The following is a 25,457-nucleotide window of genomic DNA, read 5'->3' on the forward strand; positions in this document are numbered from 1 at the left end:
ATCACAAAATAAAAACAAAGTACACCGATGAGCTTAAAAAAAGATGGAAATAGGGGGCTTCGATTAAAAAATAGAGAAGACTATTATATTTGTCAGATGTGGATCCTAAGATTTGAAGAAAATATATGGAGATGATGCGTGGTGGAGTTTGGAATCGATTCGGAACAAAATGTCACATAAACTGATGAGTTAAAGGTCATTTAGGGAGTAGTTTAAAAGGACGAGAACCTATTTGTAATGAAATAAAGAGATAGAAGGAGCTTTGATTAAATATTTGAGAGAGGAAGGTGGAGGGTTGCGGACTGCATAAGAAGGAAAAGTGGAGGGGGTATGAACAGCGATCACTATACCTTGTGCCGAACCATATACTCCCAATATAATCAACTAATCGTTGATATATTGGCAGCATCTCAAGTAAGCCACTACTTGAGAAACAGCGTTCGGTTCACATCACCGACGGGAAGGCCAATCTCCCTCAGTTGGCTGAGGATCCTTATCTTCTTACCTTCTTGTTTCAACGTTGAAGAACAGACAATACAAATAGATATCTAGGGTTGGTTGTGCTCGAAAATAAGTTTTGACAGAAAGTAGTGCTGCAAGTTAGAGCTGAACTATACATACATGTATACTAGTAGCCACCTGATTATTCCCATATGAACCCCTAGGGCTTTATGATCTAAGCACCAACCTTAACGAATCCAACGCACTTTGCAAATTCTTTGGTTAAGCTAATTTTATCCTAAAAACATTTTTAAAAGCTGCTACAGTTTTAGTGTCAATTGTAAAAGTAAACCTACAGCTCTGATATCAGCTGTGGCAGAACCGCCTGAATTATTCCGGCTCAAGTGCGCTAGTCATCGCAATCCAGGTGATACTAACTCAACGCACTTCAAACGGAACAACCCATTGGTCTATCGGGTCTCCGCTTGATACAACCACGGTTCAACAGGATCGAAGTAGGTTTACCTCGCATGAAGGCGAGTTTACCATCACACTACAGCTTACAAACTTTTAGTCCACAGGATAATTAAACATTATTACAAACTGTTTCGAAACTTAAAGTAACTTATACAGATATTGTTTTAAAACAACAAGCTAAATAGCTTGTCCAGAGTCATAGCGGAAGAAAGTTATTAACATCGCGACTACATGTCGCAAAAGTTGGCACCATGCTTCGCCCTAAATATGGCGTCATTCCGGAGGGTCATTGCTAGCCGGGGATGGATCCCACTCCACGGACCAGCCAAACGGAACAGAAAATGGCCAGGCTGGACTATCCATTTGGTTCACACCGGTCATACCTGAAAAATAGACTAGCAAGAATTAGTATGCTAATACTCATCAAGACTTACCCGTTTCATGGTATACTTAGCCATGTAACTAGACTTATGATGGCTTGTAATGGTTCGGGGTTTAATTTCAGCTGAAAAGCAACAAAGAGAATGATCTAACTTTCATGTTTTAGCTTTCAGCTTCTAGTTGCATTAACTATTCTAGGTAAGAACCTATACTAGACAAGCAAGGTAGAGATTAGCATCCATCAAGATTATTCCAATGAGAGTTACTGTTCTTAGTCTATGTGGCAGAAGGAATAAGCAGTCTCAATCTCTGCGAGAAACGGACGATTTTGAATCGAGTTTCATAACCTTGCAAGCGTAAACCTAACTCACACACTTGGAACATCCAATTATCGTTCCGGAGCAACCGTTTGCCTTTCATTCCGACTCATGGATCAGGGCCACCACAAGCGACTGTAGGACCATATGCACACCACTGTGCAGGACATACGTCTGTAGCGCGACTACATGACCGTACTCCTGTCCGCAGCGTGGAACGTACTCCCGCACTTCGGTGCGTGTGAAAAACTAAATTACGAGTGGTGGGAGGTATGTCCACTCCTCGGGCCGATTGGTTACTAGGCTTACCGCTTTCCATATTTCGCGGCATGTGGCTAGTACGTTCAAACGCTTAACCACAGCTACCACACACTGCGACCTTATCAACTTTTATCAACACAGATGGGGTAACCTTCCAGGTCATGATACTGCACATGACCCCATCCATCATCCTTATAGTGATTGCAGTATAGTAAACATTCAATTCCTATATCGCGCGAGTGAAAGGAAATCACCCGACTTCTGCCGGTCCTATTAGCAAAGTATCTATTCGATACGGACTCAGGCATAATACAAAGGTTCCTAGGATTTATGCATCTAGGGCTCCATTTTAACTCCTGGACTTAATGCATAATATAGACATATAAGGATAAAACTGTATAAGTGTAGTTATTTAAAATACTGGGTTATGCATCGGGGCTTGCCTTCTTGAGTGTGGTTGGGGTCAGGGATGTCAATAACTTTCAAACCTTGGTTCGGGGCTTCAGTTATAACCTCGGCGACATTCGCAGGATCTTTAGAAAATTCTTGCTCGTGTTCCAGGACTAACTCGTAGTCTCTATCGTCGAGTGTCGTTGACTCTACATGATATGCAATGATTTAATTTAGATGGTTCTTGAGTTAAGAATTTTACTTCACAATAAAGTTACAATCCAACTAATTGATAAACATATTTTCATAAAGCAGGAAGTTTGAATTCAAACAAACCATTTATACTTTGATTCAATTATCAAATTAATTGATTAATTGAATTAAGTTAACAAGTTCGATTTTTATCTTCAAATCCATAAAGGCTATGGTCTTATATTTTTGTGAGTAAGCTTATTCCTAATGGATGAGCTTACTATGAATTTTTTTCATAATTTTCTAAAAACAAACACTAAAGCATTTGAATTTAATTCAAATGTCAAGTTTAAATTCAAATCTTAAGCAAAACAGTGTTATAAATTTTTGAAAGATTTATTATGAACTATTCTATTACAGAACATCACATGGTAAAAAGATCTAAGCCTGAAAACCTTAGTAACATGCTTGAATAAATTTAAATCATTTTAAGCTTGATTTACCTAAGTTCAAATTAGTTTAAGATAGAGTGCAGAGATTAAGGTGAAATTTTTACTTAAACTTGCATACACTTAAAACATGCTGCACCCCAAAAATCACCTGAAAAGAAGCTAATATGCAAAAGTTACACATAATACACCCTTTTTCTAAACTTTAGAATAACTTAACAAGCATTGGGTTTCAAACCATACTCTATTAATCAAAGTTGTTGAAGTAAACTTCAGGAGTATAAAAAAATTGGTTTCACAATTTTTGGATTGTTTTACAAATTTATATCAATTTTACAAGTTGGCAGCTTTTGCAAACAAGACTAAAAGAGAAACTTGCAGAGAGGCCCTCGGGTTTTGCATAGGGGACCCTAGAATTAAAACTTAAATTGCATTGTGGCCCTAGCCAGGCCAAGATGGCGGCTGTGGCGGCCTGACCGGCGTGTTCTCGCCGGCAGCGAGGTTTTGGCCGAGGGGAAACTGGTCCTACACGATCTATAGGACGAGGTGCACACATTGGTGGGTGGTGGGCACAAAGAAAAGCAGCGAAGCATGGTTGACGGCGAAGAATTTCAGCGGCCGTGGCGGCGCGCCCGTGTTCCCGGTGAGGGGCCGGTGAACGTAGAAAGATGGAGTGTGCACAAGCATCATGGAGTCGTGGGGATGCGATTTCGGTACCTATTTTGGCTGGAGGTGGAGCGGAAGGGGGTCGTCGGCGTGGAGGTGGCTCGGGTTTCGCCGGCGGCAAAGGCGGCACGGGATTCACCCGATTCCGATTAAGGAGAGGACAAAGCTCAGCTAGGGTGGGTCGAGGGGCAAGCAGGGGTGGTGAGGAAGCTTTGGGGTGCTGGAATTGAGAAGGGGTAGGGCGGGGCAGCGATGAAATCCGACGGACGGCTCGGCGCTCGGCTTGGCGCTCGTGAGGAAGAAGAAAGGGGAGGTGAGCGAGGGAAGCTTCGGCCGAGGTTTTATAGAGTGGTGTCGTGCGGCAGAGAGGGAGAGAGTAGGCGCGCGGCCAACCACAGACCAACGGCGCCGTCGCCATGCCCCGTCGAGCACCCTCGGCCGCGTGGTGGCCTTGGCACCGGCGGCCCAACGTGGCGAGGTGGGGGAGAGCCAGCAGGAGCTGCGCGAGCGGCGGGCGGGCTAGCAAGGAGCCACGTGGGGTTGAGGAGAGCGGCGCGGGGTCAGCGAGCAGCTCGGGAAACGGCCGGCAGCGGTGGAATCACGGGTGCGAGCAGAAACAGAGCAGGGGGAGCTGGAGGTTGAAGATAGGGACTAATCCGTGATTTTCCAAAAATGCAGGGACTCAACTGTAAAGCCTAGTTAACTTTCAAACCATAGCTCAAATGGAAATGTGCCCAAAAGTAAAAGTGTAGAGTTCAACAAGATCTACAACTTTGCTTTAAGGTTCAGTTTCAAAAGAGTTAAGAATTTGAATTTAACCTAAAACTTGGCAAAGTTTTAAACTTTAAAGAAATCCTATTTAAAATCTACACTACACTTGCATCTTTTGGGTAGTTTCACCTCTATTTGCGGTTTAAAAGTAAGTTCTTGACTTTTTGCAAAACAACCTTCATATGTTTTGATTTTACCTCGCATTCTCACCCATTTTGCACCAAAGGACCTAGATTTTCCAGAATTATAAAAAGATCCTTTTGCTTTTGCATTAAAGTTTTCGCACACATACAAAAGATCAAACATACACACTTTATACTAGAATCTAGTATGTTTTAATCCTAAGTACCTGAATGTCACACTTTGGGAGCTCGAGCGGCGGAAAAGGTTTAAAAGATGTTTAAGCGAGTGATTGGTAATGCAATTTAAATAAGATAAAAATGCGGGCGTTACGATCCTACCCCACTTAAAATGAATTCCATCCTCGAGATTCTGCTGGCTCCTAAATAGATGGGGAAACTCTTTCTTTAGGGCATCTTCACATTCCCATGTAGCTTCTTCCACTCCGTGTCTGCTCCACTGAACTCTGCAAATCCGTACTTTGAAGTTTCTTGTCCTTTTTGTGACAGTGTCCAAAATCTTGATAGGTACTTCCTGGTACTGAAGATCTGTCTGTAAATCTATTTCTTCTTCCGGCACACGCTCTTTCTTGGGTACCCTCAGACATCTTCTAAGTTGGGATACATGGAATACTAGGTGTATGTCAGCCATTCCTTCTGGTAGCTCCAGACGGTATGCTACGGCTCCAATTTTCTTCTGTACTCGGTACGGTCCAATGTACCGAGGGGCTAGTTTCCCATGTACCTGAAATCTTCGAGTCCCTCAAATAGGTGAAACCTTGAGATAGACGAAGTCTCCTGGATTGAAGCTTATTTCTCATCTCTTCTTGTTTGAGTAACTCTTCTGTCGAGATTGGGCGGCCTTCAGTTTTTCTCTAATTTCAGCCACTCTTTCTTCCGTTTCCTTTATGAGTACGGGTCCAACTAGGGCACGCTCTCCAACTTGTGACCAGATCAGGGGGGTTCTGCACTTTCTCCCATAGAGAGCTTCAAAGGGTGACATGCCCAAGCTTGCTTGATAACCGTTGTTGTACGAAAACTCAGCATAGGGTAAACTTTGTTCCCAATCCTTGCCATAAGTAAGGACACATGCTCTTAGCATATCTTCTACAATCTGGTTCACCCTTTCTGTTTGACCATCGGTCTGCGGGTGATAAGCTGAACTGAAATCCAACTTGGTGCCCATGGCCTTATGCAAACTTTTCCAAAACCTAGAGGTGAATTGGGTTCCTCTATCCGAAACAATTCTGCTAGGCACACCATGCAGCTTTACTATGTTGTCCACATAGAGCCGGGCTAGCTTTTCTCCACCATAATTGGTCCGTACGGGTAGGAAGTGAGCGACTTTTATGAGCCGGTCCGCTATCACCCATATGGAGTCATGTCCTTTCGGTGTCTTGGGTAAACCCACTACAAAATCCATTCCTACCTCATCCCATTTCCAAACCAGGATGGGTAAAGGTTGCAGTAATCTTGCAGGCTTCTGATGTTTGGCCTTGATTCTTTGACAAGTATCACAATGGGCGACGAACCGTGCAATGTCCGCTTTCATACCACTCCACCAATAATTTTATCTTATATCCACATACATCTTGGTGGATCCTGGGTGGATGGAATATGCTGAGTTGTGGGCCTCATCCATAATAGTCTGCCGGAAGTCTCCTTCCTTGGGTACGCAAATTCTATCTTTGTACCATAAGGTTCCTTTGTCATCCACTCTAAAATCCGGTGCCTTGTTTTCTCCAGTATGCATGCGGATTTTCATCAAGTCCTTGTCTGAACCTTGGGCCTTTTCTGATCTTATCCTCCAGAGTGGGTTGAACACTCAACTTGTGACTGGAACCATGGGGGGTGATGTGCACATTTAATCATGCCATTTCTTCTTGTAGGTGGGCATCCTTAGGTCCATAAGATTTTTAGCTTAAGGCATCTGCTACCACGTTTGCTTTACCAGGGTGGTAATGAATTTCCACATTATAATCCTTAACTAGTTCTAACCACCTTCTTTGCTTTAAGTTCAAATCTGGCTGGGTGAAGATGTACTTCAAGCTCTTATGGTCTGTGTAGATCTCACACTTATTCCCAATCAGATAGTATCTCCAAATCTTGAGGGCATGTACTACGGCTGCAAACTCCAAATCATGGGTTGGGTAATTCTGCTCATGAGGCTTTAGTTGTCGGGAAGCATATGCCACTACTTTTCCATCTTGCATAAGGACACATCCTAATCCTTGACGGGATGCATCACAATAAATGACAAAGTCCCGTTGAATATCCGGCAAGGTTAATACCGGGGCGGTTGTCAGTCTTCTCTTTAACTCCTGGAAGCTTCTCTCACATGACTCAGTCCAGGTGAACTTCTTCTCTTTCTTGAGTAGTTCTGTCATGGGTCGGGCTATCTTGGAGAATCCTTCAATAAATCTCCGGTAATATCCGGCTAAACCGAGAAAGCTCCTGATTTCACTGACATTGGTTGGTTGCTGCCAATTGGAGACTGCTTCGACTTTTTTGGGGTCCACTGCTACTCCTTCTGCGGTCAAGATATGACCAAGGAATGCTACTTCCTCAAGCCAAAATTCACACTTGCTGAACTTGGCGTAGAACTTGTGCGCTCTCAACTTTTCCAAAACCACTCGTAGGTGCTGCTCATGTTCTTCGACACTCTTAGATAAATAGGTATGTCATCAATGAAAACTACGACAAACTTATCTAACTCTTCCATAAACACCTTATTCATGAGGTTCATAAAATAAGCAGGTGAATTGGTGAGTCCAAAGGACATCACCGTAAACTCATATTGCCCATAGCGGGTGACGAAGGGCATCTTCGGAATGTCACTTTCCTTAATCTTGAGCTGATGATATCCTGACCATAAGTCTATCTTGGAGAAGTACTTGGCTCCCTTCAGCTGATCAAAGAGGTCATCAATTCTAGGAAGAGGGTATTTGTTCTTGATGGTGACTTCATTTAGTGCACGGTAATCCACGCACATCCTCATGCTTCCATCCTTCTTCTTGACGAACAAGACTGGGGCTTCCCATGGTGATGAGCTCGATCTAATGAAACCACTTTGTTGTAACTCTTCCAGTTCTTTCTTTAGTTCTGCCAATTCAGAGGCTGCCATCCTATAGGGTCTCTTAGCTATAGGGGAGGTTCCAGGGACAAGATCAATGACAAACTCTATATCACTATCTGGCGGCATTCCCGGGAGTTCTTTAGGGAAAACATCTAGGTATTCATTTACTACTAGAACTTCTTCCAAGGATTTAGCTTCCATACTAAAAACCATTGGGTCCGGTCCACTTCCCCGAGTATGGCAGGTTACTTGTACTCCTTCTGGGTTGGTTAGGTGTACCACCTTGCCAGCACGACTTATAAGGCCATTGTGTAGGCTTAGCCAATCCATTCCAAGGATCACGTCTATACCTTTAGACTTAAGTACTACTAGACCTGCTACGAACTCTACCCCACTTAAAATGATCCTTACCTGAGAACAACCCAGTTGACACTTAATGTCACCTCCAGGCGCTTGGGTTAATAAGGGTGTTTTTAGTAGTACTGTAGGTATATTGTGCTTTTCCACAAAACTTGAGGATACAAATGAATGTGATGCTCCAGAAACAAATAATATTGTTGCCAAAACTGAGCTGACTAGAAACTCATCGAGCACTACGCCCTGAGCATCCTGAGCCTCTTGCGCGTTAATGTGGTTGACGCAGGCTTGTCCGAAGGACTGTTGGGGCGGCCTCATCTGCTGGTTGTTGCTGCCGGGGTTGTTGCTGCGGATGGGTACACGATTGGCTCCTGATAGATCTAGCCTTGGTCCATTCACCGAGTTGGAGAAGGCTGATGCTATCGGCTTGTTGTTGGCATATGGACAGTTGGCAATGAAGTGCCCTGTCTCACGGCAGTTGAAGCATGCTCTGGCATTGTTGCTGGCAGTAACTTGGCTTGCATTGCTCTGTGGGGCCTTCATGGTGTTTTGGCTCTTGAACTGCCTGAACTGGGTGTTGGGGGCCTGAGAGCCAGTAGCTTGTGACTGGGTCCTATACTGCATAGGGGCTTGGGACCTAGGCACTGGAGGGCTGAAGTGCCTCGGCTTCTGGAAATGGTCCTGCTGGCGAGCCTTGGTTTCCAAGAACTTACGCTTATTGTCTCTCTTCTCCTCTGCCATGGCTCTCTTGGTGATGATAGCCATGTTCATCAGTGTGTTGAAGTCTGGGTAGATGTATGGGGAAAGCAGCTTCTTAAGTTCTGCATTCAAACCCTTTCTGAACATATCCTGCTTCTTTTCGTCCTTGTTTACTTCCTTCGGTGCATAGCGAGCTAGTTGTATGAACTGATATGTTTACTCCTCAATGAACTTGTTGCCTTGTTGCAGCTCACAAAACTCATCTGCCTTGCGCTTCATGGTGGCTACTGGGATGTGATAGCAACAGAACTCATCCACAAATTCCTTCTAAGTGATAGTGAAGGCATCCTGAGTAGCTGCACAGTAGTTCTCCCACCAAGCCAAAGCAATTCCAGTGAGCTGGTGAGCAACCAAACGGACCTTGTCACGGTCTCCATGCTCAAATGGCTTGAGTTTTCTCTTGATAACACGCAGCCAGTCATCTGCATCCAAGGGGTTGTTGGGTTCTGCAAAGGTGGGTGGCTTGGTCCTCAGAAAAGCTATTAGTTTGTCATTTGTACTCTGCTCACGGGGCCTTGGGTTGGTGATGACATTGGTCAAAGCTTCCAGTAGGAGGTTCTGATTGTTCAACACTTGCACTAGGTCAATGGCCGGTGGGGGTGGGGCCTAACGTGCTCCCACTTGGCTTTCTCCTCCCTGCTGGCTTACTTCCTGATCTTCCTGATCTTCATGGCTAGGGGCTTGTCCTTGCACACCCTGCTGCCTCTCCGCACTTGGAGTGATATGTGCCTGACTTTGGGAGGTCCTGGAGTTATGCCTGGGGGCCATCTGTGGATTGGGTAAAACTTTTATGAGACTTAGATCTTGAATTAAGTGATGTTTAAGTTATTTACTTTCGTATTTTTGAAAAGGCAGAATACACCTCCTGCCGACAAGCACACAGACTAACAAGCATCAAGCACAAATAGTTTTATTTATTAAGCTGGGGGTACAACACTTGGGAGGGTACAGCCAAAACACGCACTACACGGTCAGGTACAAAGGGCACAACAGATGGGAGGGGCACAACTCTAAGCTTGAGGCCAGGACGGCTTCATTCCTGGGGGCATCTCTGAGGCATGCTACTCACGGGGCGAGCCATCTTCTGGGGCGGAGTGCACTTCCAGTGGGATGAGTAGCTCTTCCTCGTCGTCCTCGAGGATCCCATTTTCTCGGGGCTGTTCGATAGCTCCTTCTTCTGCGGCTGCAGCTGATCTTTCGGCACCTTCGGGTGGAGCTTACGGGGTCCCAAAAAGTCCTCCCCATCCTATGATGGGTGTTCCAATTAGGACTTGGGTCTCCCTGATTGCTAGGACGGGCGTTCCACTGCTGGTCCATTCTTGCATACGATGATCCTGGATCTGCCTGAGGTTCTCATGAGCGACGGCTTCGCTACTTATAGTGGCCGCAGTTCTTGCTTCGGCTTGAGCCACCCAGATTTGGTGCATCTTCACTGCAAGCTCTGCTTGCTCGGCCCGGTGGGTTTGCTCCCTTAGGAATCGGGCTTGCTCGTCAAAGAGCTTGTCCAAGGAGATGAGGTAGGCGACCACATGGTACAAAAGGTCTTCTTGATGGCGGTGCCGTTCCAAGTTCCTCATGCAGGCCTGCCAGACTTGCGTCCTGATGGCCGGGGGAAAAAGCCTCATTGGTGTGGGAATGAGGTGTTCCTCGAAGATCCGGCACAGGTAGCGGAGAGCCTTTCTGATGGCCAAGGGATAGGCATCCCGATGTTGAAATCCTATGGCAATCACTCGCCACGGCTCGATGTCGGGGTAGCAGGTTCTTCTGGCGATGGAAAGAGCCACCCTACAGCGAAGAGTGCCAAGGTGTTCGTACTCTCTGTTGTAGTACCTTGGGCGCTCAGTAACACCGAGGCGCTCCAGGGAGTTGATCAAAAGGCGGGGGAAACCAGGCTCTCCTTGGCAAACGCCCTGGGTCCAACCACTCTCAGCCATCTGAAAACAAAGGTAGAGTGAATAAGCCTTGCACACATGGTAGGGTACAAAAAGGATAGACGGTCTTTATTTTTCAACAGAATCGGGTACATCTCCCAAGGATACATTATTACAAGGATGATAGCTCTAGCTTCGGTACTCTACTCTTCCCAAGGGGATTCTTGCTCGATCCGGTTAGGGCACTTCTTTGGTGGAAGACATTGCTCCAATATCTTATCTTTGGTCTGAGTGCCCTTATCCCAATGGGTTTCTTCGGGTTCTCCTTCCAGTAATCCAGCTTCTCTTCTGCATGCCTCAATACATTTTCTTTCTCGAGCATTGCTTCACCATATGTCTTGGAGAGAGGCTAGGGAACTCTCAGCTTGTGCCTCAGCTTCTATTGTTCTCCTCCATTGTATTTCCAACTCTTGTTCTGCCTTTTCTGCCCTGCGGATTTGGTGCTTCAGTTGTTCTGCTTGTTTGCGGTAAAGTTGGTCTAGGCCGGTGAGGTAAATGGACAGGTGGGAAACCGTATCTCCTAGTTCTTCTTCCCTTCCCAATCCTCTCATCCGGGTACTCCATGAGCGTCCTCTTCCTCCAGCAGGTGGGAAAAATCCCATAGGAGTTCGCTGAAGATGATGCTTATAGACCACGCGCATGCGTCGTAGGGCTTTTCGGGCAGCCTTTCAGTAGGTGTCTAGGAACCCAAAGCCGGTGGTGGAGATGAACCAGGGATCCACGTCAGGGTAGAGTGTGCTTTTTCCCACGAAGATCATCAGGTCACACCGAAGCGTGCCTCTGAAGTTGTACTCCCGGTAGGTGTACTCCGGTGGATCCACAATTCCGACGTATTCCAGGCTGAGTAGCAATAACTTAGGGAGGCCAGGCTCTGTGGGGCAGATTCCGTCACTCCTTCCATTGTAAGCCATCTGGAACCAGACAAGGGCCAAAGCTAAGTGCCGTGTGGAAAGGTGACTTAAGTGGGGAAAGATCTAGTGGGAAACGGTTTAGAAAATATCCTCGATCCTAAGGGTCGCGTCCTACAGCCAACCTACGGCTCTGATACCACCTGAAGCATCCCCTCATCAGAGGTGACCAAATGTGATACAAATATCAGTCCCAGAAGGCTAATAACACATTTATTACATCAGATAGTTCATTACCATACAAACCGTTGAGGTAGTGGGCACTGAAGCACCACTATGAAGAGGGACAACATAAGGACTAAAAGCCAAACTAAAGGGCCAACGAAATCTAAGATAACATTAGAGTCTTGCACCATGGTAAGCTTCCTGTGGGGACCCTAAACCATAGGCAAGGTTGGGTGAAGGACGGCGACCTACTCGACGTCTTTAGGAACGAAGTTCGGATCCTCCTCTGTAAAAACTAGGCAAGAGTGAGTACATACGAACTCAACAAGTCCAACCACACCCATGGAGGGGTATAATAAAGATCATGCACAGGATATATCAAGGATAAGGCTAGGGTTCATTTAATGAAAGAGTTTTCTCAAAACATTTCTGTAGTAATAGAATAATAAGTGGGGTTGATCCTACATAAAGGATCCAAGTTTTAATGCTACCGGACTCCACATCTACCGTAGCTCACGGCACAACTGCCAGACACTTTCAAAACAACTCACGCCACAAAACCAACCATCCCAAAATATCTATTGAAGTGACCATGCCGTAACTCATCCAATACCGTGGACACGGCTATTCGAATAGATTTTACACTCTTCAGTGATTGTACACTTTACCCACAAGTAGGATACCGCACTATGAACACCTTAGTGTTGCTGCAGATCCTAACAAAGCCATTACCCACCTTAGCTGAATCTAACTAGCCAACACGGAAGCAACCATGGGGTTAATGACCTATCAACAAAGTCATAACCGGGACATAACTCACACAGATCATATTCCTTCTCCATGATCTCCCGTTGCTCACCAGCTCTCCTTTTGGCTAGCAGAACAACTAGTGGGGTTTATGCTAAGCCGTTGCCCAGACAACGGTTTTGTGGTTGTACGATAAGTGGGTTAGGCAAGATGACATCTCAGTTCATCCTTACATTGACAAGACGGACATCTCCCAACCATGCTCAACCACAAAGGTACAAGCTCACCAGTGGCATTTCACACAGGAAACACCGTCCATCTCATCAGGTTATGTCTTTCTTTTATTTTCCCGAAATCCCGTTTTATCCTTTAAAACACTCACACCTCTATTTTCAATAAAGCGCGCTGTGATGATGATTAAAATATAATAAAGGGAATAAAAGGTCCTAAGCATCTCTAGCAGTAGTTAACGTCTAATAGAGCAAATCCTATATAGACATTAACCTAGGTCATCAAGGAATAGTCATAGCAATCAAGGGGTGGCTATCCAACCATGTCTTGCAATAAAACAATGCATTTTATAAAACAGGCCAATAGGTTGTGTTTATGGAACTGGGATAAATATGCATCAAAGGATGGGATTGGACTTACTGTCCTCAAAGCCTTCCGGAAGCTCCTCCTCAAGGTACGGGTCTTCGGGCTCCGGCTCGTAATACTGCTCCTCCTTGGTCAAACCGTCGGCTACGACACACAAACAATCACACAATAAAAACAAAGTACGCCGACGAGCGTAAAAAAAGAGGGAAATAGGGGGCTTCAATTAAAAAAATAGAGAAGATTATTATATTTGTGACATTTCAGGTACTTAGGAGATAGGCACACTAATTTCTAGTATGAAGTTTTGTGAAGTTTGTGTTTGTTTTGATGAATGCCTTTAAAAACTTAAATACACGTTAAAGGGTATTTTTGTAATATTAGGAAAAATTAGGGTAATTTTTGTAAATTGTGTATAAATGGGAGATAATTTCAAAAATTGTATGAATGGTTGATTTGCAAATATGAGTTTTCACTCTTTAACCACTGTAAGAAGTGTAAATACTCCAACGCTTCATTGAAAGGGGCAAAATTTATTTTGGATTTATTTGAAATTGAATGATTAGTTGGTTTTTAAAAATAATTTCAAAACCCTAACTATTATGAAGTTGGACCCTAAAGCAAAGTGGTAGATCCTTTTAAGCTCTACACTTTTGAATTTGGGCATATGTTCATTAGAGCTATAATTTGGAAGGAAATTTTACTTTACAGTGAACTCCTTGAACTTTTGCAAAATTTACGAACAGGTCCTCATCTTCTTCCTCCTGCTTCCCCCTCTCAGTTTCTCTGCAGCGCCGCCCACCACCCATCGCCGGCGTTTTCCCCGGCCGCCAGCTGCCCCTTCGCCGCTCTTCCTGCGCCACCTGGCCCCTAGCTCGCCCGCCCGCCGCTTAACCGACCCCGTTGGCTCCTTCTCGCGCAGACATGTCGCGCCGCTTGCCGCCCGAGCCGCCACGCGCACCGTTGACTGCCAGTCGCTGCTTGCTACCCGCCCGCATGCCTCTTTTTAGATTGGGAACGCGCCTAGTGAACTTCTCCCTTCTTCTATCCCCTCGCGCGCACCCGCATTCCTGTTCTTTTCCCCGCTCGACTACTTCGCCGGAGCTCCTCTGTCCACCGCCGTCAGCCGTCTCCGCCGCTCCTCCCCTCCAATTTTGTGCTCCACCAGCACCGCCACGTCTCATTGCCCCTTTCTTATCCACTCTTCTTCCTCTTTCTGCGTACGCACAGCCTAGAACGCCACGCTGGCGATCTCACTCTCCGCCTCCGTTCTAATTCTAGTCGAACCGAAGTTCCACCCCTTTTCCTCCTTCGCCAAGAGCACCATCAGCACTACATCTCCATGCCGAAGCTCCCTGACCAATTTCCCTTCGCCTTCCTGCACTCCAGTCACCGGAACAGCATCGCTGCCCTCGGAACCTCGCCGCGCCGACTCTGTCTCTAGTCGAACCGCCGCCTCCGAGCTTTCCTTCTACGATTCCAACCACCCCCAAGTCCATTGTGAGTTCCTGAACCATTTTCCCCAGCTTTCCCTCATCGCCGGTGAGCCTCCTCACCAAATTTTAATCACCGCAGCTTGACTTCTTCTGTTCAAGTTGATTAGGAACCCAAATGCAAGTCTCTATTTCTTTCTAGGGTCTTGTTTGTAAAATACACGCCCGTCAGCTACACACCCATCGGTCACACGCTCATCGACTACATGTCGATCGGCTACACCTCTATCGACTACACCTCTATCGGCTACTTTTACTGAAGAAAAATCACAGCCGATGCGCGCACAAGTAGTTATCTAGGTTACCACCTCAGGCAAGGTATTGGCTAAGGCACAACCGATATAGGACACATCAATCGGCTAAAAGCAGTCGATGTAGAATGCACAGATCGGACTTTTCCGATGCACAACTCAATCCGCTAGATAAGCTATCTAAAAAACATGCTATGAAGTAGATCAGATCGGCTCTGTAGTAACCTTCACCAAATAGCCGTTTTGAACAAAGTTTCTACATAGAAACTCTACTTAGGTTTACTTTCAAATCTTTTTGTTGTTTGTACAAATTAGTTAAGTCTTGAAGTGATGTATTCAATATATTCTTGTTGGATTGTAACTTTATCAAGAAAATAAGATAGTAAAATAATAACCATTTGCTTCAAATAATTGCATATCATGTAGATTTGACGACACTCGCCGACGGTACCTACGAGCTAATCCCTAAAACCGATGAGGGTATTTCTGAAGCTCAAGTAAACATCGCCAAGGGTCTTTCTGAAGCCCCGAACCTAGGTTCGAAAGATACTGACATCACTGACCCCTGCCTCACCAGTGAAGGCAAGCCCCGGTGCATAACCTAATATTTTAAATTATGCACTTATATTGTTATATATCTATCTTGTGCATTAAGTGCTAGGAGTTGTTATGAAACCCTAGTTGCATGAAACCTAGGAACCTATGTAATGTTTTCGAGTCCTTATCGAGTAGATGCTTTGCTAATAGGACCGGTTGAAGTCGAGTGATTTCCTATCACTCGCGCGATATAGGAGTTGGTTGTGACACCCTACGTGTCAAAATAGTAAAATATTAGGAAAGGATGTGAAATGTATATATTGAAATGTGTGAAATTGAGTGCATGTGTGGAAATAAGGACCTATGTGTAATTTTTCAAAAATATGAGTCCTTTTCTGCAAAATATGTGAATTACAAATGTAATCTTCAATTTTTACTAAGGGTTAAAGTGTAAAAGTGTTAGTCATCATTACATTGCATAAAAACTTGCAATTAAGTCCAAGGTTACATGAAATTTACCCTAATAAGGATAAAAACTTTAGAAAGTTTGAAATTAGTCCAAGGTTTTAAAATAAAGTTCTATCCTTTGATTTTTTGGTTTTGGACCCTAAATAAAGGTTGTAGGGTTTGAAAAGTTCTACAACTTTTATTTTGACCATTTTCTCATTTGAGGTATAAAACAGTGAGAAAACCTAGCTTTACAGTAAGGTCCCTGAAGTTTTTAAAGCTTACAATTCAGCCCCTGGTGTGGCAGAACCAACCTGAATTATACCGGCTCAAGTACGTGAGTCCATTCCTGAGGGCTCCAACGTGCTTCAAACGGTATAATCCCTTGGCCTGTCGGGTAACGTCCCGATAAACCACCAATACACAGGATCAAATAAGGTTACCTCACACGAAGGTGAGTCCAGAGATACAGTCATCATCATATTTTACACCATAAGGAATTACATACAAGAGTTTCTAAAAGCAGTACGAAGTTTCAAACTTAGATAAAATATTACAAACTGTTAAAGCTATGGTTTTTAGCCGCGGAAAACATACGCGATGATTACAGCACGTCGTCAAGACGGATGTCATGCTAAGCCCAGGCACGACATCTCTCGGTATCACCAATGTTGGTCGGGAACGGATCCCATTCCACGGACCAACCTTCTGGAAGAGCACAGGGCCAAAACAGGGGAAGAGTAGGATCTTAAAAGGCTTTACCTGAAAAACATAAAACTAGCAAGGCTGAGTATACTAATACTCAGCAAGGCTTACCCGGGATTGGGTATACTTTAGCCCGTAACTAGACTCATGAAGGCATTGTAAAGGTTCTGGGTTTATTTTCAGCTGAAAAGCAACTAAGAGTATAACTTACTTTCAAGTTTTAGCTTTCATATTCTAGCTTGATTAGCCATTCTAGGTAAGCACCTATACTAAACAAGCAAGATAGATATTATCATCCATCCAGATTATTTCATCAACAATCTTCATGAGAGGCGGACGATTCTGAATCGAATTTAACCTTGCAAGGTAGACCTAATTCACACGCTTGGAACATCCAACGATAGTTCCGAAGCAACCGTTTGCCTTTCATTCCGGGTCATGGACAAGGCCACCACAAGCGACTGCAGGACCATACGCACACCCTATGCGTGCAGGACGTACGTCTGTAGCGCGACTACAAAACCCGTACTCCTGGTTGCCCTTGCAACACGTATTCCCACACGTCGAATCAAGTAACCAAAAGAACCAAATACATGTGGTGGTCAGTATGTCCACTTGCCGGGCCGATTGGTTACTAGGCTTACCTCTTACCATATTTCGCGGCATGTGGCTAGTACTTTCAAACGCTTAGCCCCCACTACCACACATATCGACCTTATCAACTTTTAACGAAATAGACAGGGTAAACTTCCAGGTCATGATACAGCACATGACCCTGTCCGTCATCCTTATAGTGGTTGCAGAAGTGTAAACAAGCAACTCCTATATCGCGCGAGTGACAGGAAATCACTCGACTTTTACCGGCCCTATTTAGCAGAGCATCTAGCTGATATGGACTCAGGTTCAAAACATTGGTTCCTAGTATCAATGCATCTAGGGTTCCATTTCAACTCCTAGACTTAATGCAGAATATAATATATAAGTATAAGATTGCATAATGTAGTAATTTAATTACTGGGTTATGCACCGGGGCTTGCCTTTACTGGTGGGGCTGAAGTCAGGGATGTTAGTATTATTATTATCTGCCGAACTTTGGTTCGGGACTTCCGATAATCCCTTGGTGACGTTGACTTGGTCTTCAAAAAAGTCCTCCGTAGATTCCTGGAAGATCTTGTAGGCACCGTTTGCGGAAGTAGTCGTATCTACATGCAATGCAACATTTCATTCAAAGTGTGCACATAAAACTACCTTACTTCACAATACAGTTGCAATTCAGCACTCATTTAACACACTATTCACATAACAACCAAAAAGATCTAAAACTAAACTTAGATAGAGCTTTAGGTGGATAACTAATTAGAATTGGCTACTTGTTGAAGATTACAACAGAGCCGATTGGAATAACAGGGGTTTAGCCGATAGAATTGGCAAAGGAGGGAACTACCTACTTGCCTTAGGAAATCGGCTGATTTCCGTTTGGAAGAGAAAACGGCAGAAACGGTTTTGGTATATAAGCAGAAGAGGTTAGCCGATTTGAATTCACCTGGGGTCAAATCAGCTGATTAGGAGAGGAACATTGAAGGTATAGTACTCCAAGTACAGAAAAAGGAAGAATCTTGCCGATTGGATTATCAGCATATCTTTGGTCTATCTAAATGGGTTGGTGTATTGGTCTTGACCTTAACCGGTGAGGATGCATCCGGTTTAGCCGATTGATGTGCTTTGGTCGTGTCTAACAGAGGCTCTTATTGTGCTAACTTGCCGATCTGTGGTGGTGCGATTCGGCGGGTGCAGTCGATATGCTATCTACATCGGATGTCTAGCTGAGATGTGCTTAAGAGTTATCCTAGGTAACTAGATGCGGTTGCATTAGCTCGATTACGTCAGCACAGCAATTGAGTGACGTACAGCCGATTGGAGTGTGGTTGTAGGTATGTGACCGATAGATATATAGCCGATTTCATAGCTGATAAATCGGCTGATAGATGTGTGTGGATAAGGATGGGAAAACTAAGGATTGATCGGCCATATTTGACCGATATGGAAAACAACTAAAATCGGCTTGGATCGGCCGATAGCAAGAATTCGAAGATTGTGTGTGCCTCTTCGATACATCGACTATGTGCAGTCGATGTAGGACAGAACAAAAGAATTGTATCGGCAATAGCCGATACTAGAAAGATAACAATTGTATCAGCTAACCAGCCGATGGTAGAAGCATCGACTGACAGCTGTTACACAGGAACATCATAGACTCTAAGGAAACGGATGCTTAGCGGCTGAGCTAATAGCCGACGCTAAAGCATAGCTGCAGAGATGTATTGGATAACCAGCAGATACACACGGACTAACAAAGATCTTTATATGAAAAGGACCTTAAGGAAACTGCAATCAAGACGAGGATGATGCCTTGATGGCAGGGATGTGAGCACTCGGGTGAAGGGATTAACCAGATATCACACATCTATACTTGAGACATACATCCTATGATTTACCTTTCAGCTACAGTACATGCATATCACATAAGATACAAATAAAGCACACATTTCCTAATATTTAACCTAGACCACACTTCAAAGACTTTCAACTCAAGATCATAACATAAAACTTGTAGTTTTTGACCTAGGGTTTCAAACAAAACCGATTTTGTATTTTTATGAACTTCTTACGAAATTCTATGAAATGTAGAAGTTCACTGATTTGAAATAAAGAAGACTTTGGAAATTTTACATAGAACACCCTAGAACTTTCTAAACCAAAGCAATTAAGTCCCTGGTCAGGGAAAATAGAGAATAGGAAGATAACGACGATATTTCGGCAAAGGAGTTGTCGGCATTAGGAAGATTCAGTAGGTCAGGGCAAACCTTGGTTATGGAGAAGAACGGATGAAAAGTGAATTCCCGTGGCGAACAGGATCGGCGACGAGAAGTACTCGACGGTGACGAGATTCCGTGGGTGACGAAGAAGTTTGTTGGGGAGGGTTGCCGTGTAGTGGCCATGGTCATTCGTGGTGATGGCGGTTGAGCGATCCACGAGGGGTAAGAACTGTTGGATGTCGTGGATCATGGGACGAGACGATGGAGCCGAATGGGTTCGCTATACCAACTTCTCCGCGAACCCCAGGGTTTTCCTGCTCACGGCTAAGCCTTCTCTGCTCATGCACCCTTGGCTCTTGACCTGTTCGCGCGTGGCCTGTTGTCTTGTACACGCACGTGCCTGCTGAATCGAGTCGAGCCGGCCACTGGCAAAACACTTGCGTTCGCACTCGCGAACGCGCCGGTTCAATTTCGCTCGGACCTCCAGGTCCTGCAACTTCGCCGTTCCCTCCACTTGTTGCGATGCCATCCGGTTTGACCTACCACCGCCGCCGGTCTTGCGTTGCACATCAAACCCGCGTCGCGTTGCTCCCGTCTCAACCTCCGCATGGGTGAAGGGAGCTCGTCGTGCCTGGCTGCACCGCATCTCCTCCGAGCTTGTCACGCCCGACCACTGTCTTCGCTTCGCGGCTTCTCCTTCCGATTCGCCACGCCACACTCACACCTCCACCTTCGCGAGGACCGTGGTCTGCCTGTATTAGGGCCGTGCCTTCCGCTGCCTTCTCCTCGACGGCCTCCAACGTCCATCACGCGTGACCTCGCTGCTCCCGTACGGATCCGCCCGCAGCCGCCGTACTGCAGCTCGTCCCGCACCGCGCGTGACCTCCCTGCACACCGTCGGCCTACACACCGTCGCAACATCCGCTCGATGGTGTCCTGCACCCCTGATGCCTCGTCCAGCAGCAGGACCTTCGCGTTCTTCAGCACCGCGCGCATTGGCATTTCGTCGAACACCTTAGCTGCGTCCTCGATACGGCTATCGCGTTCCCGCATCTCGCGTATGACCTCAAGAGCCGCCTAGACTTGGCCGTGCGCCTGCACCATCAGCCGCTCGCCCGCTCACGCGCGCCTGCCCGCGCTGCTGCTGCTCCACTCGTGCGCCTAAGCCGCTTCGCTCCTGCATCGCCTGGCCGGCGTGCCGCTCCCGCGTCTGCGCCACACCCGCACGCCGCCAGTGCCAACAGCACCCGATTCTGCACGCTCCTGCGCTGTCCGCCTATCCACACTCCAGCGCCCACTCTGCTCTGCCTCCTGGAGCCACACGCTCTGCGCCGTCCGAGCGCCCTGCTCGCGCGCACCTCCGGCCGTGCGCACGCCGCCACTGCCTGCGCATGCTGCTCCTCCTGAGCGCGTCTAGCTGCCACGCCGGCTCGCGCCACCCGAGCTGCGCGCCTCCGCTCGCCCACGCTCACTCGCTGCGCGCCAGCTCTCGCCTGCTCCAGTCCCGGGCCGCCTGCTCCCGCACGTTCGCCCGGCGCCCGGCCACTCCCATGCCGAGCCGCACACTAGCGCCTGTGCGCGCTCCGCGTCTTCCTGCGCCGCGCCGCGCCTGAATCCGGCTGTGCCGCGCGCTCCCACACGCCCAAGCTGCGTTCGCCTCAGGCTCGCCCGCACCGTCCACTTGCCGCCGATTCCCGCTCGGGGCCGCCCTCATCCGGCCCCTCCGCGCCGGCCGCAGCCGCGTGCTCCGCTCTCCCGTGCGCCGAGTCGAGCCGCCGCCGCGCCCGCGCTGTGCGCTACGCCTGCCGAGCCACCCCCGTGTGCGCCGCCTGTGCCGCCGGCTTCCGCGCGCACTCGCCCTGCGCGCCCGCGAGCTCCTGCCGTCGCCTGGGGCTCACCCGAGCGCCCTGTACCAGTGGAAGGAAGAGAGAGGGAGGGGAAAAGAGGATTTGCTAGAGCTGCAGCCGGTGGGGGTAAAGAAAAAGAAGGGAAACGTCAGGATAAGGAAGAGGAGAGAAGAAGAACAGATGGACTTTCCCAAGGGCCTAAACGCAATTTCAGAAAACTGCAGGGACTTGTTTGTAAAGCAAAATTTCCCATCAATCTAAAACCCGAATGAAGAAATGCCCAAAACGAAAGTTGGAGAGTTTTTCAAACTCTACAACATTGCTTTAGGGCTCAAGTTCAAAAACTCAAAACTTATATTTTCACACGTGAATCTTTGAACAAAAGTCGGATTTGAATTGCTTTTGTCCTAAAGAATGAAACTTTATAAAATCTAGGAGCTAAATGCAAGCATTTATGACACATCATGATGACGGGATAGACTCGTCATAATGGTTGGATAGACATGTCATGATGACTTGCACTTTTTACACTTTTGTCCTGAGTAATTTTGAAAGTTACTTTTGTAAATCAAATACTTACACAAAAGGACTTATACTTTTATAAAATTACATAAATACCCTTATTTTTTACCATTTTACCCAAAATTTTTACACACTTCAACACACACATTTCTAATACAACTTTTTAGATAAAGATATATTTTTACAAGATATAAAATAAGAAAAACATATTTGCAAAACTACCCTTCACTCATTTTGAGATTACCTCCCATCCAAATACATTTTGCAAAAACAACCCTAGGTTTTTCTGTAATTACAAAAATACCCTTTTTACTTGCACTTTTAAATTTTCAAAAGCTTCACATAAACACACACAAGCTTTACACTAACAAACACATACTTCACACTAACAAAATATATGTCTAGCATTGCAGTACATGAACTGTCACACTTGGCACCCCCCCTCTTCTTCTTCCTCTGCCCCCCCTCTGCCGCGCAACAGCGCCGCCTGCTGCCCGAGGCCTCCCCCTGCCTCTCCTGGCCTCCACGCGTCGCCCTCGAGCTCGCCCACCGCCTCAGCGCTCGCCCGCTGGCCTCCCCCGAGCGCGCCACACCGCTGCCCAAGCCGCCAGCAACTGCTGGCCGTCGCAGGCCACCGCCGCTCACCGCCGCTATGGCTCTGCCGGCGCCATTTTCTACTCTGGTAGCTCCCACGCATCGCCTCCAAGCCGGCCGCCGCCCTAGCTCCTCTCCTTTAGCTTTCTTCCGTGCGCTCCACGTCGCCCCGCCTCTGCCGAGCTCTGCCCGGCCACCACATCGCCGCCGTCGTGGCTAGCGCCGTGCGTGCCTCCCTTAACCTTCTTTGCTGGTCTAAGGCGTTCAGTATCTCCCTCTCCCTCCATTTCGCTCTCTCTCGCACTCGTATTAAACCCCGAGCCCCGGATCCACCGTCGCCGCTTGAGTTCTTCTCCGACGAGCCCCCTGTCCACCGTGGGCAGACCACCACAGCCCCTCCCAACCCACGACAACCCCTCTCGTAGCTTCACCTCTGTGGCAGAACCAACCTGAATTATACCGGCTCAAGTACGCGAGTCCTCACTGAAGGGCTACCTCGTACTTCAAACGGTATAAAACCATCGGTCTGTCGGGTAACGTCCCGATAAACCACCGAACTCAGGATCCAACAAGGTACCTCACACGAAGGTGAGTCTAGAGATATAATGCCAAAATATCTTACACCACTGGCAGTTACATTACAAAAATGTACAAAGCATCATTAGCTCCCACAGAGGAGAGATTATTACAAGACAGGTTTTAGTTTTCAGTCAAAGCAGCGGAATTTGAAAAGCGTAGTCATGATACACGTCGTCATTACAGATATTATGCTAGCCCTGGCATAATATCACTCGGCGGAATCTGTGTTGGCCGGGGACGGATCCCATTCCACGGACCAACCATCAGGCAAAGGGTAGGGCCACGGTGTAATGAAAGCTGGCTCATCAGGGAGGTTACCTGGATTAAATCATCAAAAGCAAGGCTGAGTATACTAATACTCAGCAAGACTTACCCGGAATTGGGTATATCTTAGCCCATAACTAGACTCATGATGGCTTTTAGCTTTGGGTAGGGTTTTCAGCTGAAAAGCAGCAAAGAGTAGATCCTTATTTTCAACTTTTAACTTTCAGGTTCTAGTTGATTAACCATTCTAGGTAAGCACCTATAACTAGTCAAACATGGTAGAATCTTTACTCAAACATCATCTTAGATAATCACATAATTACTCTTGTTACTCTATGTGGTAAAGGGAATAAGTAGTCTCATACATTGTGAGAGGCGGACGATTCTGAATCGAGATTCAACCCTTGCAAGGTAAACCTAACACACACGCTTGGAACACCACAGGGTCGTTCCGAAGCAACCGTTTACCTTTCATTCCGACTCGTGGATCAGTGCCACCACAAGCGACTGCAGGTCATACGCACATCCAAAGTGCAGGACGTACGTCTGTAGCGCGACTACAAAACCCGTACTCCTGGTTGCCCAGCAACACGTATGCCTACACGTCGAACAAAGTAACCAAAAGAAGCAAATACATGTGGTGGGTGGTATGTCCACTCCTCGGGCCGATCGGTTACTAGGCTTACCGCTTACCATATTTCACGGTATGTGGCTAGTACTTTCAAACGCTTAACCACCGCTACCACACACTGCGACCTTATCAAATTCATCAAAACAGACGGGGTATCATCTTGACCATGATACCTCATAAAACTCCCGTCCGTCATCCTTATAGTGATAACAGGAATGTAAACATTACAACTCCTATATATCGCGCGAGTGACAGGAAATCACTCGACTTCTACTGGTCCTATAGGCAGAGCAGCTATTCGGACCCAAGTTCTAGTATTCAATACATATGGTTCCTAGAATAATGCAACTAAGTTTCCAAACAACTCCTAAGAACGTAATGCATAAAGAGATATATATATATATATAAATAAATAGTATAGGTTGCAGTGTAATAAAGTAGGGGTTATGTCCGGGGCTTGCCTTCGTTGGTGGGGCTGGGGTTAGTCAAATTATTTTCTTCCGAACCTTGGTTCGGGGCTTCAGAGAAATCCGCGACGAGAGTTCCGGGGTCTTCAGAATAACCTCCTTCTTGTTCCGGGATCAGCTGATAATCCCCGTCAGCGAGAGTGGTCGAGTCTACATGATATGCAAGATGAAGTTTAATGGATGCATACATTTGTATTTCAATTCACGATAAAGTTGCAATTCCATGTAAAGGATGTTATATTTCGATAAATAACTTAGTTATCCTGTACTGGGCAGTCATTTATCGAGCATTATATGTTTTATCTAAATCCATTAAACAACAGGGTGAATTACATTGATTAACTAACTAGTAGCATGAAGCAACAAGTGGGGTGGTTCTTAATATTTATATTAAAGAGCTTTATAAATTGACCTCATTAATTATTTATATGAACTTTAAGTTACTATTACATTATAAATCAATTACATTATATCCAATTTATTTAACATCTAATTCTTAGTTGAAAACTTAATAATATGTTGCAATAATACAAAACAGAACCATAATATATTTTTCATGATTTTTGAACATTTTGAAAGTGTGTTTATTAATTATATTAAGGAAACTACACATTATTTCTAATAAAACTAGTATAATAAAGAAATAATACTAGAGCACTAGGTTAATTATTTTTCTTTAATTCTACATATTGAAAGAAAATTATCATCACTGATTTTACCATTTTATAATTTTTCTATGAATTACTATGTACTTTTAAAGCCTACAAGCAACTAACTTTGATATTTAAATTAGATCATCAAACATTCAAAAACTGAAGTCGACCTTTAAAGCAAAGTTGCAGATCTTTGTCTAAAGATTCTAGAAAAATTTAGTTTACTATTTTATGATTTTTCCTTGAAGAGATATAGTATTTCTAAGTTGGCAGCCATATTTACATAAGGAGGTCCCTCGGCACTATTCAACTGAGTCTACTCCTTTACACAAAACCCCCTGGACTTCTATTTCTTCTAACCCGAAGCCCTTGGCCGTGAACCCGAACAGGGCAAGGTGGAGGCGACCGTTTTCCGGCGACGGTGGTCACCGGCGGCGAGGTTCAAGGGCAGGGAAAGGCTCAGGGTCTTACTGTGGTCTCGTTGCGCTAGTTGTCGTGGACGGGGATGGCCGGAACAGTGGAGTTCGACTTGAGCCCGAGGTGACGGCGGAGGGGTCACCGTCAACGGTGGAGCTCCGATGGCGAACGTTGGCAACCGACCTGTGCAAAAGCTTCAGTGAGACACGGGGAATGTGTAGGTGCCATCAATT

Source organism: Panicum hallii, chromosome 9 (genome assembly GCF_002211085.1).
Source record: "Panicum hallii strain FIL2 chromosome 9, PHallii_v3.1, whole genome shotgun sequence".
Lineage (NCBI taxonomy): Eukaryota > Viridiplantae > Streptophyta > Magnoliopsida > Poales > Poaceae > Panicum > Panicum hallii.